Below are 16,686 nucleotides of genomic sequence, written 5' to 3'. Positions count from 1 at the left end.
AGTTTCTCCTTTTCCTCCATTTTAGTGAAACTTGCTTCCAACATGTTTGTCATGGGTAACATTACAGTCTTTGTCCTTTTCAAAATTGTGTCGCTCTGTTGTTTAATAAGGTGAAATGTGATGGAAAGATGAAACTGGAAACCATTTCTCTAAGGGGCTGGCTACTTTTTGATGAAAAACTTGTGGTCGCTTGTTCGTCCAGGACCCTCCAAGAGTATCAGCTAGTCTCTTCGAGTCATGATCTCCCTACAAGGTGAACCATTGGGGAAAAACATGTCACAAAGTGTCATCTCAGACCACCTGCAGGACACAGCCTCCAGGCTAACTGGGAGCCACACTGGATGGGAGGACACTTTGCATCCTGCTGTGAGCATCACCTGGTGAGTTTCTGAACTTGGTGGTCAGGGAGAGGCCCTGAAAAAGAGGGTCAGGCAGTTTATTCCAAAATAAGCTCTGTATATTTTAAAGGAATTGATTTCTTTAGCAGTTTTCTTCTGAAATGTGTAGAAATGAATCCTGAATGAGTCGATTAATCAGAAAAAGTCCTACAAACGAAATTTGCAAAAGAGAGTCTCAGGTTCCAGGTGTCCCAGGTTTTCATTGGTCGATTTGCTTATTCATTCAGTCAGCATTGGCTGCCCCCCCTCAAGGAGGGGTGAGGGGAGGCCAAGGAGCAAGTAGAGGGATATGTAGACAAGCTATAGGTGACTGTAACGAACTCACAGTCTGGTGTGGTATTTCTCAAATTCTGAGGAATGTCTTCTTTTTTGCCATATCTGAGTACCATTTGTGCGATTGTTCACTTAACATTTTTCTTTAGGGGCTCCTGGGTGGCTCAGTTGGTTAAGCGTCCAGTTTAGGCTCAGATCATGATCTCACAGTTCGTGGATTTGAGCCCCACATCGAGCTCTGTGCTGACAGCTCGGAGCCTGGAGCCTGTTTCAGATTCTATGCCTTCCTCTCTCTCTGCCCCTCCCCCACTTGTGCACGTGCTCTCTCTCTCTCTCTCTCTCTCTCAAAAATAAATATTTTAAAATATTTTTTTTTCTTTAGAGCAACTGATTTTTTTCCTTCCATAAATTTGTTTCTAAGAGAGTCTATGTATCTATTATGGACTGAGTGCGTGTGTCCCTCCAAAATTCCTAGGTTGAAACCTGACCCCCAAGTGATGGTATGAGGAGGTGGGGCCTTTGGGAGGTGATCAGGTCATGAGAGTGGACCTCTCATGAATGGGATTAGTGCTCCCATAAAAGGGATTCCCAGGGAGCTCTCTTCTCTCTTTTCACCACAAGAGCATACCATGAGGGGCACCTGGGTGGCTCAGTCAGTTAAGTGTCCAAATTTGGCTCAGGTCATGATCTCATGGGTTCGTGGGTTGGAGCCCTGCATCGGGCTCTGTGCTGACAGTGCAGAGCCTGGAGCCTGCTTCGGATTCTGTGTCTCCCTTTCTCTGCCCCTCCCCTGCTAATGCTCTCTCTCTCTCTCTCTCTCTCTCTCAAAAATACATAAACATTAAAAAAAAAAAAGAGCGTACAATGAGAAGTGGGCAGTCTGCACCCAGGAAGTGGTTTCTCACCACAGTCTGGCCATGCCGGCACCTTGACCTCAGACTTCTAGCCTCCAGAACTGTGAGAGATAAATTTATGTTGTTAATAAGCCATCCAGTTTACAATGTTTTGTTATAACAGCTCAAACTAAGACGGTATCGCTGTGAAATTATAGATTGTGATAGTCATGATTTTTTTCTAATACACATTAAAATAAACTATTAAAATGTTTTAAAGGCCCATCCACCTGTCACCTCAAGGCATCTCGTATACCAGCAGGGCTGTATCCTTGGGCATGAGATCAGTGCAATCCCATCGGCCCTGTGGGCTTCATGCTCTGTGTACATTGTTTTGAAGTTTTTTTTTTTTTTAAGTTTATTTTCATTTAGTTTTGTTTTTTTGTTTTTTAATTTTTTAAATTAAGTTTATTTATCTATTTTGAGAGACACAGAGAGAGCACAAGCAGGAGAGGGGCAGAGAGAGGGAGAGACAGAATCCCAAGCAGACTGCACCATCAGCGCAGAGCCCCATGTGGGACTCGAACTCACGAACTGTGAGATCATGATCCGGGCCGAGATCAAGAGTCAGACGCTTTACCCACTGCACCACCCAGGCGTCCCTGTTTTTTTTTTTTTTTTTTTTAATGTTTTCATTTATTTTGGAAAGAGAGAGCACGTGTGAGCTGGGGAGGGGCAGAGAGAGAGTGAGAGAGAAAATCCCAAGCAGGCTCTGCCCTGTCAGCACGAAGCGTGAGGCAGGGCTTGAATTCACAAAACATGAGATCATGACCTGAACCAAAATCAACAGTCGGGAGCTTAACTGACTGAGTCACCCAGGTGCCCCTGTTGTTGTTATTTTTTGATTCCACAGATAAATGAGATCATACGGTATTTGTCTTTCTCTGACTTATTTATCTTAGCATAATGGCCTCCAGACCCATCCATGTTGTCACAAATGGCAAGAATTCTTTCTTTTTTATAGCTGGATGATATTCTATTGTGTATATATATACACCACACGTTCTTGATCCTTTCATCCATTGATGAATACTTAGCTTCTTTCCATATTTTGGCTATTGTAAATAATGCTGTAATGAACGTGGCGGTGCATGAGGTTTTTAACCAATTTATCTTCGAGTCTGTATTATGTAAGTAAAGGCCAATAAGACAATGAAGCATGTGCTGGTAGCCAGGGGCCTCAGTCCATGCACTATCCTATCTTCTGCCATCTCTTTGGGATGTGGCCTTAGCTGCCCCGTCCCCTCACTCGTAGTGTCCTAGTCTCTCCCAGTTTCCCCTCCCTGCCCATGTCCAGCAGGCACCGCCATTCCCGCCCTGGCTGGAGGGGTCTGGGCATGTGGGCCCTGCTGTCTCTCGTGATAAGGCGTGATGGCAGCTGTCTCTGTGCTGGGCTGGCAACGTGGCCCATTCAGCAGAGACAAACCTCTTGCCCTGCCCTGCTCCAGGTACCTAGAGCATCCCAGTGTGCAGCTTGCAATCCCCTCAGGAGGCAGAGATGCCTGACTCACCATGCCAGTCCAGCAGCCAATGATGTGTCAGCGCTGAGTTGTGGAGGGCAAAGGGTGGCCTGGTGCCTGTGAGGGTCTGCCATCGCATCCCCTTGCCTGAGGGAGCACAACACTAAATAGAAACAAAAAAAACAATACCATGACAGGTCAAGAGAGAGATTTCGGAAGAAAGGAAAAAGCTTTATATTTTCATACATTTAATGGCAGCTTTTCTTTTTTTTTTAATTTTTAAATTTTTACTTATTTTTGACAGAGAGAGAGTGCGTGAGCTGGGGAGGGGCAGAGAGAGAGAGAGACAGAGTATCTGAAGCGGGCTCTGCGCTGAGAGCTGAGGGCCTCATGTGGGGTTCAAATTCACGAACCATGAGATCATAACCTGAGCCAAAACCAAGAGTCAGATGATTAACTGAATGAACCACCCAAGGGCCCCAATTTTTCTTCTTTTTTGAACAAGGGGCCTTGTATTTTTGTTTTGTAGTGAGCACACAAATTATGTAGCCGACCCTGACCCGAAGCAGCACCTGAGAAGTGTCACTGGGACCAGGCAGGTACAGTTTCTAGGAGGCACTGGAAGATGTCACATGGTGGCCCAGTGCTGCATTGGGCCTGGGAATCGGATGGAATTTAGATCTGTGGGGCTGGGGAGAGGCACACCTTGAGGAAAGGAGCTGAGGTGGGAACTTAGGGTCTGCCCAGGGACTGCAAAGGCATGGAGCACGGGTGGGGGACCAGGAACACTGGGAGATGGCCCAGGAAGTGGGCAAGTTGAGGGCAACTGACACAGAAACTGATCATGGTCTGCGGCCCACAGGAAGACTGATTGCTCCTGACTAGGGAAACAACAGCTGTGAGGGACAGTGGTGGTGGTGTGGTGAGGGGTCTAGGAAAGGGGTTAGGTTGGGCCTCTTGTGGTGATCATACAAGTAACAAGAGACACTTTCCTTTATGAACCTTACGAGACCAGGGACTGACTGCAAGATGTAATTCTAGGAGGAAAGAGTCAGACTAAAGGCAGGGCAGGCTGTGGGAAGAGGTCTGAGCAGGACAGAGACCAGACGTGTGTTATCCAGGACAAGAAAGAAGGATACATGGTAGTCATCTCCAAACTATTTGGATTATATACCCATGAGATATTTTTGAGCACACACCCTAATATTTGTACCTTTATTTACGCATAAATCATGTACTTATACAATTCTATTATGGCTGTTCTAGAACAAAAGCAAAACCAGAACTTTTAAAAGGATAACTAAAAATGAGGATAAAAGAAAGTCGTAATAACTCCTTCCTACCCTCCCAGTGGGCTGCCATCTTGTGGTGTTAGAGATCTGGAACCTAATCTTATGCCCAGACAGGGGCCGAACTTCTGGGCAGTTTGTGCTTTCTATGTGTGTGGAGGCAGCTGTGGGGCAAGTTGGGAATGGGGGTAGCAAATGCTGACTTGTGTGTCAGGGGAGTATATGGGAGGGGAGCCTCAGGGGATCCTCACAACACCCCATGGGCAGGAGCTGTTACTTCTAGGTTATTATGAGAATGCCGAGAAGTAAGTCCTGTAACTCATCTGAGGTCACAGCTTGTGCCAGGATTTGGACCCACGTTTGGCTGACTCCAGAGCCTATATCTGTCCCACTGGGCCACACTGCCTCTCTAGTTAACTTTGGGTCTGGCCTGCTTTTCTGGAGGAGCAAGCTGTTGGGGTTGAGCTCCATTGTCAGAGCAGGGCTAGTCATCCCAGAATGGGGCACTGGGGCAGACTCTGTCAGCACCCTGTCCACAAGGGCCAAGGGCATCTGCCTGCAGTGTGACCTCCACCTCAGGGTTTCATCCTTGGGTGTACTGGAAGCTGAAGGGAGAACAAATTCTCCCCTCAGGTCGGACTACTCTGAGATGTGTTCTCCACCTTCTCCCAGAGGTGCCGCACCTGAGCCTCAGGTACTCTTAGAGGTGACCTACTTATCAAGATATTCTGCTTTGGCTTTCTTCCCTTCCCTTTTCTATCCTTTCTCTGTCTCACTCCCCACTCCTGGGATCACTTCTTGAATAAAGTGCCTGCCCACAGATCCTTGTCTCTGGGGAACCCAGTCTAAGCAGGCCCACTGGGGAGAGGAATCTTGTCTCAGGCCATGTGACTCTGTGGCCCTCACATCCTGCTCCCTCTGCCTAGGCCTTGGCACACATTGCCAAACAGTCATGGCATTCTTTACTATAAGCCAAGAGTTCTCCACAGGGCACCTCAGGCAACTGTTAGCAATCATTTAGAGTTGACAAATTGGCTGAAATCTATTTTACTTCAATTTTAGAAAGTTTGCTCAGGTTGCTTTATGGAGAACAGATGTCAAGGATGAGGGCAGAGGCAGAGAGACCAGTTAGGGGGCTACTGGAATAATCCAGGTGAGAGATGACAGTGGCTTGGTCCATATTAGCAGCAGTGGTAAGAAACACAGGTTTCTGGATGTATTTTGGGTTTTTTGTTTTTGTTTTTACCTCTTTAAAAAGTGTTTTATTAATTTATTTTTGAGATTGAGAGAAAGAGAGAGAGAGGAGCGCGCGCACAAGCAGAAGAGGGGCAGAGAGAGAGAGGGGAAGACACAGAATCTGAGGCAGGCTCCAGGCTCCAAGCTGTCAGCACAGTGGCTGACATGGGGCATGAACCCACGAACCGTGAGATCATGACCTGAGCTGAAGTTGGTCGCTCAACCGACTGAGCCACCCTGGATGTATTTTGAACGTAAGCCAACATGATCTATCAACTGATTGTATACAGGACATTAGAGGAAGGAAGGAATCAAAGATGACACCCAGGTTATTTTGCCTGAACAGTTGAAGAAGTTGTCCTTTTCTGAGATGACGATCAGGAGGAACACAACGAAGGGATAGAAGTTGTTAAGTTTAGGATGCCCATTAGACATCCAGGTAGAAAGGTCATATTGTAAGTTAAAGATAGAAATTTGGAGTTCAGGTTCAAGATCTGGGCTGAAGATCTAACTTTGGGAGTCATTCAGTCCTAGAGACTGGGTGAGGTCAGTAAAGAGTGATAGAAGAAAGGTGCAAAGCCTGAACCTTGGGAAGCTCCCAATGAACAATGTCAGAGGGATGTGAGAAGAGGAGGCCAGTGAGGTAGGAGGAGATCCAAGGGGAGTGCATATCCAAACCAGGAATGTGTCAGGAAGACAGAGTGTTCTGCTCCATCAAAGATGCTACTGATGAGTTTAGTAAGATGAGGTTTGAGACTTGCCCATTAGATTTGGCAACCAGAGGACCTCAGGAGTCTTGACACAAGCTATTTCAGTGGAGAGAGGTCACAAAAGTCAATGGGAGGGAGTTGCAGTGAGAAGGGGAAGAAAGGAATTATGACAGTAGCTGGACAGCTCTTAACGAGTTCTAAGGGGCAGCAGAGAAGTAGAGTGAGGTCAGAAGCTGGATGAGAGATAAAGGAAGAGACATTTGTTGTTTGCTTCTCCATCTTGTTATTGGTTAGGCCTTACAGGTCAGCCATGGATGAAGTTCTCTCAGGCAAATGCAATGGAAGGAGTTGGGGTATATGCAACTGTAAACTATAACAGTGTAAACTGTGAAATATAAGCTGGGAAAGGATGGAAATGAGGCACTTAAGGGGCTAATTATTAGTGAAAACATGGTTGGAGCAGAGATTGCATATCTCAATTGGAAGAAGAATTATTGGAGTCTGTGTAAGAGAAGGAGTGAGCTGGAGAAACAGGGCATAGTGGCTGCAGCATGGGTTACTAGAAACTGAGACACTGGAGGGCTCTCTAGTCAGTGGTAGTAATGGGTTCCAGGGTATGTCTGTGGAAGTGAGTGGTTGAGGTGGAGGTGACAAGGTCACTGGTTTCCATGTGTAGGTCGTAGAATTGGAGGCTGGGTGCTACACACTATATGTTTGTGTCCCCTCCAAATCCGTATGTTGAATCCTACTCCCTGATGTGATGGTGTTTGGAAGTGGGGCCTTTGGGAGGTGATCAGATGACAATGAGGCACCCATGAATGGGATCAGTGCCCTTATGAAAGAAACTCCAGAGAGACTCTTGCCCTCTCTGCCATGCAAGGACACGGTGAGAAGAAAGCAGTGTATGAACCAGAAGTAGGTCATTACTAGACACCCAATCTGCCTTGATCTTGGACCTCCCAGCCTCTAGAACTGTGAGAAATAAATTTCTGTTGTTTATAAACTGCCCAGTCTCTGGTAATCTGTTATAGCAATCCAAGTGGACTGACACTGGGACTTGGGGAGGATCTTCTATGTGGATATTGAAATCACCGTGAGATAAAGCTGGAGATAAAACAGTGCTGGAGAGTGTGAGTGTGAACCAAAGTCCTTAAAAGGAACAAAAGGAAGTGCCCAAGGGTCAGCAGGTGCAACAAGGAGGGCATCCATGGATAGTTTGAGGAGATTCCAAGGGAGAGTAAGCCAGCCGACTGGTGTTTTAGGAGGGAAGGAGGGAGAATGGTTTGGAAGCAGCAATGCAGAGCAAATGCGATCCTGACCCTCCCCAGGGCCTGAGTATGAGCTAGGAAGAAGGCAGCCTCGCTTCAGAGGCTGCAGGGGAAGTAACCCCTCTAATTTAGCTTCCCATGTCATTGTCACTTCACCTAAGAGGTTCAAGATACAATACTTTCTGAACCCACATGTGATGCTGACCTTGGAAATTTTACCCCAAACCACAATTACCCATCCACAAAATACTGAGCCAGTCTTTCTCCTCCATTTACCCAGTAGGTATATATTTGTCATCTCCAGAGCTTGTGTTTTAAACTGACCTTTAAAGTCCTTGTTTACAAAAACATGCAATTCTTTTCATTGTGAGGTCATATCCCTAGGGAGACTTACTAACTCTGTGTTTAAATTTCTTTGCCTATTTTTTCCACCAGTGTCATCAGGTGACCTTTATAAACATACAAGTTAGCACTGATTGAGGTCAATTCAGGCTAAGGCATCTTCCCCAGACAGCTGCCATTACTTTAGAAGAGGAAGGAAGGAAGGAAAGAAGAAGAAGGGAGGGAGGGTGGAAGGCAGGAAAGGAAGGAAGGAAGAAAAGAAGGAGAAAGAAAGAGAAAGAAAGAAAGAAAGAAAGAAAGAAAGAAAGAAAGAAAGAAAGAAAGAAAGAAAGAAAGAAAGAAAGAAAGAAGAAAGAAAGAAAGAAAAAGAAAGGAAGAAAGAAAGAAAGGAAGGAAGGAAGGGTGGGAGGGAGGGACAAAGGAAGGGATGGGGAGGAAAGAAGGAAACAAGCATGCAAATGAGAAGGCTAAGAATTCCAGGATAAGAATACTTGGAATTAATCTTTTATGAAGGATAATTTTCCTGCCCCCCTCCCTGCACCTTGTATTCCACCATCTCTGGTGCTCATCTTTATAGCCCCAGCATCTGGAACAGTGCCAGTCATCACTGGTGGAATGAATGTGCTGGTGGCTGTTGTTGCTGACCCCCAGCAAAGATTCCTCCGGCCCTTAGGACTTTGGGCATCTGGTCCTCAGAGAAACATCAGCCCCCATATCCAGCCCATGCTCTGTCTCTGCTCAGCTACAGAACTCTACCTTGCTTCTTTTCTCCTGCAACCTGTGTGTTCAGAAACTCCTTGGCAATTATGAAGTGCAACTCTATTGCTGATCTATTACATAACTTAATCTAGTGCCAACCACACCCTGGCACTGGACCCTGCTGGGCAAGGGGCCAGATTGGGAGGGGTTTTCCCTGCCAGGGCTCAAGTCTGGTTAAGAGGTGAGATATTCACTGCCAGATGCACAAACTCCAAAAGCGATTTTTCAGCTGCATTTAGGACTGCGGGTAGTTTCTGCCTCAGGTGGTGGAGGTTGGAGGCCATCTGAACTGGGAATGATAAGAAGCAGGAGATGTAATAACAAGGTGTAAATAAAACAGAGATGATGGCAGTGAAGGGAGCTGGGTCTGGCCAGGAGTATGTGTTGTCAGAAGCCTCTCCAAGCCTCTTTCCCACCCCTAAGCCCACCTCCCTCCAGCAAGCCATTGTTTGGACTAGACTTGGCTTTGAGAGTTCTACCGGTGTACATTTTGATAATACATGATGAGTGTTTAGACCACAGCATATGGAGGTGGTTGTTGTTGAGGAAATGGGTGGTTGATTTTGCAGCTTCCTGTGGGGTCAGGGAGCTTTATTTGGTTCCTCCAAGCACAGTCTCAGCCATGGTGGCTCACGGCTATGGTTGGAGATAAACCCTCACAAACCATCCCTCTGGCTTTTGAGTGTATGACAGAATCCTCATAAATGACTCAATCCTTATGAGCTCCAGTGAAATGAAAAGGAAAAACTCCCAGGGCGAGACTCTGCAAGCACCTTTGAGGAGGTCCTAGATGAGACATCAGTCAGTGACAGAGTGGAGAGGTAAACGTTCTTCTGCCTTTGTGCTCCCTTTCCTGGGGCCTGGGAACTATGGAGACCTTTGCAATGCAGCTCAAGGCTAGGAAAGAGACAAGCATAATGTTAGCACAAAAAAGACAAAGCAGAATTGCTAGTAGGAGGTTTACTCTTCGTAGGTCGAACATTCCATGCTGTAGATGCGCCCCCCTGAACCTGATCGTTCACTCTCTCCACTAATCCTCATCTTATTGGTTCCTTAGAATAGCACTTCTCTACTTCCTAGAGCTTGCTGGAACAGATCCTAGGTCCCCACCTCCAGACACTGTTTCAGTAGCTCTGGGTAGGGGTGGGGGCAAAATCATCATTTCTGACAAGCTCCCAGATGATGCATATGATGGGGTTCAGGACATGCTACCCTGAACATGGCCCCCTGGCACCCTGAACATCTTAAGCTGAAGGAGTTTGAGAAAATGACAGATGAATGGCTGAATGGTCATTTTGCTGAGAACATATCTGCCAAGAGGATTATTAGAAAACAATATTTGTGTTTGATCCAGATCCGAAGACCTGAGGTTGGACATGCATGCCAATTTCCTTATTTGTAAAATATGGAAAAGACCACTCCCTTGGGGATTGTTGTGAGGATTACAGTCACAGCTAGTAAGTGTAGCACTGGAGTCAAAATCTGGTTTCACAGACTCACATAACGGCGCACTTACTAGTAACAGTAATAACACTGCTTCCAGCGGAATGAGCGCTTACTGGGTCCAGGCATTGTGCTAACTGCTCTAAAGACAATGTTCCATTTAAACCTCCAACACTCCAGAAGGAAGATACTATTATTCTTATGGTACTCATGAGGAAAGTCGAGCTAAGAGATGAAGTAACCTGCCCAAGCTCGCAGAGCCGGGGTTGAACCCAGGCCTCCTCTCAGCAAGGCTGCTACCACCTCATAAATCATGGGCCTCCTCCCATCAGTGCCTCTTAGGAAACCATCAGATTGGCTGCGGCCCCAATATGGCTGGGAGCAAGGAGGCTTGGGGCATCTGCTACCACAGCCCTGTGTGGGCTTAAGCAAGTCACTTCCCCTCTCTGCACTTGTTTCTTTCTTTTTTCTTTTCTTTTCTTTTCTTTTCTTTTCTTTTCTTTTCTTTTCTTTTCTTTTCTTTTCTTTTCTTTTCTTTTCTTTTCTTTTTTCTTTCTTCCTTTCTTTCTCTCTTTCTTTCTTTTAATATAATTCATTGTCAAATTGGCTAACATACAGTGTGTAAAACGTGCTCTTGGTTTTGGGGGTAGATTCCCGTGATTCGTCGCTTACATACAACACCCAGTGCTCATCCCAACAAGTGCCCTCCTCAGTGCCCATCACCCATTTTCCCCTCCCCCCCAAATCCCCATCAACCCTCAGTTTGTTCTCTGTATTTAAGAGTCTCTTATGGTTTGCCTCCCTCCCTCTCTGTTTGTAACTATTTTTTTCCCCTTCCTTTCCTCCATGGTCTTCTGTTAAGTTTCTCATATGAGTGAAAAGATAACTGTGAAGTGGTGACTAAGGCCCTTCCAGGGCTAACATATCAGAACTCTACTACTTTTCTATTAGGGCTTTGGCACCCAGTAAGTTTCCAGAAGTTTCTCACACTGCCAGGGATCCAGCAATAAACCAGATCCCAGGAGACTACTTAGACTCCTATAATCCTCTCAGGCTTAGAAAGGAAGGGACCCTACAGAATATCAACAGGGACGGCAGGGCCTCAAAAATAGGAAGGACCAGGTAAGCTGCTGGCTCAAACTAGGCAGGTACACAAGTCCCACCATGTCTTTTCCCTGGCTTTTGAAGAAGGAAAGATGAGCACAGTTAGTGCTCTAGATGAAAATATTTTAAAACTATTTCTTCATACACGAGATAATTTAAGACTAGGTCCAGATGTCTTGTACATGCAACACAAATGTCTTAAAAGGCAGAACAGGTACATATATTTTATCAAGAACACTCATCATCTATATTCTACCATTAATACTTTATTATACTTTACTATGTGTCTATCCATATAGCCGTTCATTTATCCATCTTATTGTTTATACATTTCAAAGTAAGTTTACAGACATCTGTATACTTCCCCTTAAATGTTCAAGCATGCATATTGTTAACTACAGTTCAAAATTTAATACATTTACTTTGATGTAGAATTTACATATAATGAAATGCATAAATCTCAAGCATACGATAACTGATTTTTGGCAAATGCATTAAATTGTGTAATGTAACCCTCCCCATCAAGATACAGAACATTACTCTCACCTCAAAAAGTTCCCACATGCTCCTTCTCATCATAGATTGTTCCCCCCCCCCCCCCCATCAAAGGGTAGTTTTGCCCAGAACAGGCTTTTTATTTTTTATTTATTTATTTTTTCAATTTTTAAACATAAAGTTAATTAATTAATTAATTAATTAAAATAATTTATTGTCAAGTTAGCTAAACAGTGTATACAGTGTAGTCTTGGCTTCGGGAGTAGATTTGCATGATTCATCCCTTACACACAACACCCAGTGCTCATCCCAACAAGTGCCCTCCTAATGCCTATCTCCCATTTTCCCTGTCCCTCCCAACACTCAACCCCCATCAACCCTCAATTTGTTCTGTGTATTTAAGAGTCTGTTATGGTTTGCCTCCCTTTCTGGTTGTAACTTATTTCCCCTTCTCTTCCCCCATGGTCTTCTGTTAAGTTTCTCAAATTCCACATATGAGTGAAAACATATGATATCTGTCTTTCTCTGACTGACTTATCTCACTTAGCATAATACCCTCCAGTTCCATCCACATTGTTGCAAATGGCAAGATTTCATTCTTTTTCATTGCTGAGTAGTATTCCATTATATATACATTACTACATCTTCTTTATCCATTCATCAGTTGATGGACATTTGGGCTCTTTCCATAATTTGGCTATTGTTGATAGAGCTGCTATAAATTTTGGGGTACATGTGCCCTATGAATCAGCATTCCTATATCCTTTGGATACATTCCTCGTAGTGCTATTGCTGGGTCATAGGGTAATTCTGTTTTTAATTTTTTTAGGAACCTCCACACTATTTTCCAGAGTGGCTGCACCAGTTTGCATTCCCACCAGCAGTGCAAGAGGGTTCTCGTTTCTCCATATCCTCGCCAACATCTGTTGTTTCCTGAGTTGTTCATTTTAGCCACTCTGACCGATGTGAGGTGGTAGGTATCTCCTTGTGGTTTTGATTTGTATTTCCCTGGTAATAAGTGCAGAACAGGCTTTTTATATTAGCTCTTTTGAGGTATATTTTATAGGCAATAAAACTCACCAATTTAAAGTATACAATTGGGTGAATTTTGACAAATGTATACAGTTGTGTAACCACCACCACAATCATGATAAAACATATTTCTATCACCCCAAAATGTTCTTTATGCTTCTTTGGAACCAATCACCATTCCCCTACTTTTGGCCCCTGGAAAGCACAGATCTGCTTTCTATCATTATAGTTTTGCCTTCTCTAGAATGTCACATAAATATTATCATACAGTATGTAGCCTTTGCATTTAGTTTCTTACACTTAGCATCACACACTTTCAGATGTGTATGTTTCAGTCGTTCATTCTTTTTTTTCTTTTATTGCTGAGTAGCATTCCATTGTATTGGTATACCACAATCTGCTTATCCACTCACCTACTGATGGACATTTGGGTTGTTTCCAGTTTCTAGAACTGAAATCCCACATGCAACATAGGGGTGGCATGGAGTAAGATTTGGAGACTTGAAGGAAGCACTAATCTCTGTATTAATCCTTATCTTTTTGGGGGGGGAAGACATATATCTAAACCACAGATCAGCAAATGTATTCAATAAAGGGCCAATTGCAAATATTTTAGGCTTTGCCATTGTAGCTATAGACAATTTGTAAGCAAAAAAATGTGGCTGTGTTCCAATAAAACTTCACTTAGGGATGCTGAAATTTGAATTATGGAAGTTCCATGTGTCACAAAATATTTTTCTTCTTTTGATTTTTTTTTCAGCTACTTAAAAACATAAAAATTATTCTTAGCCTGCAGGAGGTACAAAGGTGGATGGTGGGTTGGATTTGGCACACAGGCCACAGTTTGCGAACTTCTGATCTGAATTTATTCAAAATACTTTAGAAAATTATGTTTAAGTATGTCTTAAAAATTTAATGGTAACCACCAAAAAAGTAGAAATAAAATGTATAATTTCTAACCCACAATACGAAAAACAATGGAGGGGCGCCTGGGTGGTTCAGTCAGTTAAACGTCCTATTCGTGGTTTCAGCTCAGGTCATGATCTCATGGTTTGTGGGTTCGAGTCCCATTTTGGTCTCCATGCTGATGGTGCAGAGCCTGCTCGGGATTCCCTCTCTCTCTCCTTCTCTCTCTGCCCCTCTCCTCCTCTCTCTCTCTCTCTCTCTCTCTCAAAATGAATAATAAAAAATTATTTAAAAATACAAATACAAATAAGGAAAAACAATAGAATACAGAAAAACTGATCAACTGAAGAAAAGATGGAAACAAAAAAGAGAAGAAAGTATGATAGAGAACATAAAAACAGCAGGACAAGGATAAGTCTGGTTTTATAAGTAATCAGAGTACCCACGAATAGGTTAAATTAGGCCATTACAAGACCTGTATTTTCAGTTTAAGTTAATAAAAAGAAAACAATTATGTTATATCTTATTTCCAAAAAGTATATCTAAAGAAAATTATGCAGAAAGTTTGAAAACAAAGGTAGAGGGAAATAGACACCTCCTAAATAGGTATCACATGTTACATAATAGCTATACAATCCAAAACAATAATTTAAAAAACATCACACCCATTAGGATGGCAACTATAAACAAAACACACAAAATAGAAACCAGCAAGTGTCAGCAAGGATGGGGAGAAATTGGAGCTCCTGTGCACTGTTAGTGGGAATGGAAAATGGTATAGCCACTATGGAAAATAGGATGATGCTTTCTCAAAGAACTAAAAACAGAATTACCATATGATCTGGCAATTCCACCTCTAGGTACACACCCCAAAGAATTGAAAGCAGGGACTCAAGGAGATATTTGTACACCCATGTTCATAGCAGCATTATTCACGGCAATAGGAAATAGCTCAAAGGAAAGCAGCTCAAATGCCTATCAGCAGATGATAAGATAAACAACACAAGGTAGTCTGGACACACAGCGGAACGTGATTAAGCCTTGAAAAGAAGGAAATTCTGTCACCTGCAACAACACAGATGAAACTTGAGGACATTATGTGGGTGAAATAAACCAGTCACAAAAGGATGAATATTGTATGATTCCACTTACATGAGGATCGTAGAATAATCGGGTTCACAGAGACAGAAAGTTGAGGGGCAATTGCTGGGGCGGGCAGGGAGGAAAGAGGAACGGCGAGTTGTTACTTAATGTGTAGAGTTTCAGTTTTACAGAGAAGAGCTCTGTGGGCGGAAGGCAGTGATGGTTGCACCACAGTGTGATGTACTTAAGGCCATAGAACTGTACACTTAAAAATGGTTAAAGTGGCAAACTTTATGTTATGTGCATTTTACCAAAATTAAAAAAAATAAAATAGAAAGCATTACAGTAAACATGGATTAGTTCATATTGATAAAAGCTATGGTCCACTAAAAAGATATACAGTCGTTTGCTTCAGTGCAAAGCACAATAGAGTTCTGAAATGTACCTAATATGTATAAATAACACATTGTCCCCGGTGGAGCGAGGACTCATTTCTTCCAGGCACCCATGGCCCTTTTACAAATTAGTCATGTATCTGACCACAAAGGGAATCCCACTAAATTCCAAAAAGCACACAAATCTGATTATTTTGTCACTCTGCAATAAAGTTAGAAATTAAGATGCAAAACAAAACACAAGAAGTAGCAAAATAAAAATCTTCTCACTGGAAAATTTAAAGCCTCTTTTAAAGTAACTCCTGTGTTGGGGTGCCTGGGTGGCGCAGTCGGTTAAGCGTCCAACTTCAGCCAGGTCACGATCTCGCGGTCTGTGAGTTCGAGCCCCGCGTCAGGCTCTGGGCTGATGGCTCGCAGCCTGGAGCCTGTTTCCGATTCTGTGTTTCCCTCTCTCTCTGCCCCTCCCCCGTTCATTCTCTGTCTCTCTCTGTCCCAAAAATAAAAACGTTGAAAAAAAAATTTTAAAGTAACTCCTGTGTTAAAAAGGAAATTATAAAGTTGAAATAAGCCAAAATGAGACTTTGCTTAATTTTTTTAATTTTTTTTATTTTTTAATTAAAAAAAATTTTTTTAAATGTTTGTTTATTTTTGAGCCAGAGACAGAGCATGAGCAGAGAACGGGTAGAGAGAGACGGGGAGACACAGAATCTGAAGCAGGCTCCAGGCTCTGAGCTGTTAGCACATAGCCCGACGCGGGGCTCGAACTCAGGAGCCGCGAGATCATGACCTGAGCGGAAGTCAGACACTTAACCGACTGAGCCGCCCAGGCGTCCTGGGACTTTGTTTTCAGGGACTACTGGGACCTGATCCAAGTGGAGTCAGGGGAAATTTATTAGAAACAAGAAGAATTCAGAATAAATGAAGGAAACATTAAAATCAAGAAGCTAGAATGAAAGATCAACAAAATAAATCCAAAGATATTAAATGGATGGAGTATAAAAGTTAGCAGAATTTAATGAGGTGGAATACTCACATACAAAAATAACCTTGATTAATAAAACACCATCTTGATCTTTGAAAGAACCATTACTATAGACAAACCTAATTACATGTTATAAATAAGATATATGAATAAAAATTTAAAGAATAATTAACATTTGAAATGAAAAAGGAAGGGTGCCTGGGTGGCTCAGTCGATTGAGTGTCTGACTCTTTGATTTCGGCTCAGGTCATGATCTGACAGTTGTGAGATCGAGCCCCATGTCAGGCTCAGTGCTGAGTGTGAAGCCTGCTTGGAATTCTCTCTCTCTCTCTCTCTCTCTCTCTCTCTCTCTTTCTGCCCCTCCCCCACTCACACAGGCTCACAGTCTCTCTTTCTTTCTCAAAATAAATAAATAAACATTAAAAAAATGAAGCAGGAAACACACCTATTGAGATTTTAAAGCATTCAAAAATTACTAAAAAGAAATTAATGTTAATAAAAAAATTTTTTTAATCTAGGTTAAAATGCAGAATTTTCTAGGAAGATGCAAATTACCAAAATTTGTCTAAGAGGAGACAGAAAACCTGAATGGGCCAATAAACACGGAAGAAATTCAAA

At 43.2% G+C, this 16,686-nt stretch overlaps 3 long non-coding RNA genes across 4 annotated transcripts in view; 2 read left to right on the top strand and 1 right to left on the bottom strand.

Moving 5' to 3' along the window:
* LOC123384523 overlaps positions 1-12,560 on the top strand; it is a 26,056-nt gene extending 13,496 nt beyond the window's left edge. The window contains exons 4-6 of one of the 2 annotated variants that reach the window (XR_006595717.1): positions 203-380; positions 3,554-3,623; positions 12,500-12,552. This is a non-coding gene — a long non-coding RNA (uncharacterized LOC123384523). Of the gene's footprint in view, positions 1-202; positions 381-3,553; positions 3,624-12,499 lie in introns of both variants that reach the window. The other variant, XR_006595718.1, reaches the window with a different exon arrangement.
* Positions 2,353-14,839, bottom strand: LOC123384524. The gene is made up of 3 exons (XR_006595719.1): positions 14,761-14,839; positions 9,402-9,525; positions 2,353-3,187 (listed from the first exon to the last, which is right to left on the bottom strand). It is a non-coding gene; the product is annotated as an uncharacterized LOC123384524 (long non-coding RNA).
* Positions 12,583-16,686, top strand: LOC123384525. Its single transcript, XR_006595720.1, has 2 exons — positions 12,583-12,643; positions 16,587-16,686. It is a non-coding gene; the product is annotated as an uncharacterized LOC123384525 (long non-coding RNA).

Source organism: Felis catus, chromosome A3 (assembly GCF_018350175.1).
Source record: "Felis catus isolate Fca126 chromosome A3, F.catus_Fca126_mat1.0, whole genome shotgun sequence".
Lineage (NCBI taxonomy): Eukaryota > Metazoa > Chordata > Mammalia > Carnivora > Felidae > Felis > Felis catus.
Note: the sequence above shows the minus strand (reverse complement) of the source record. Positions and strands in the feature narration are given on the sequence as shown.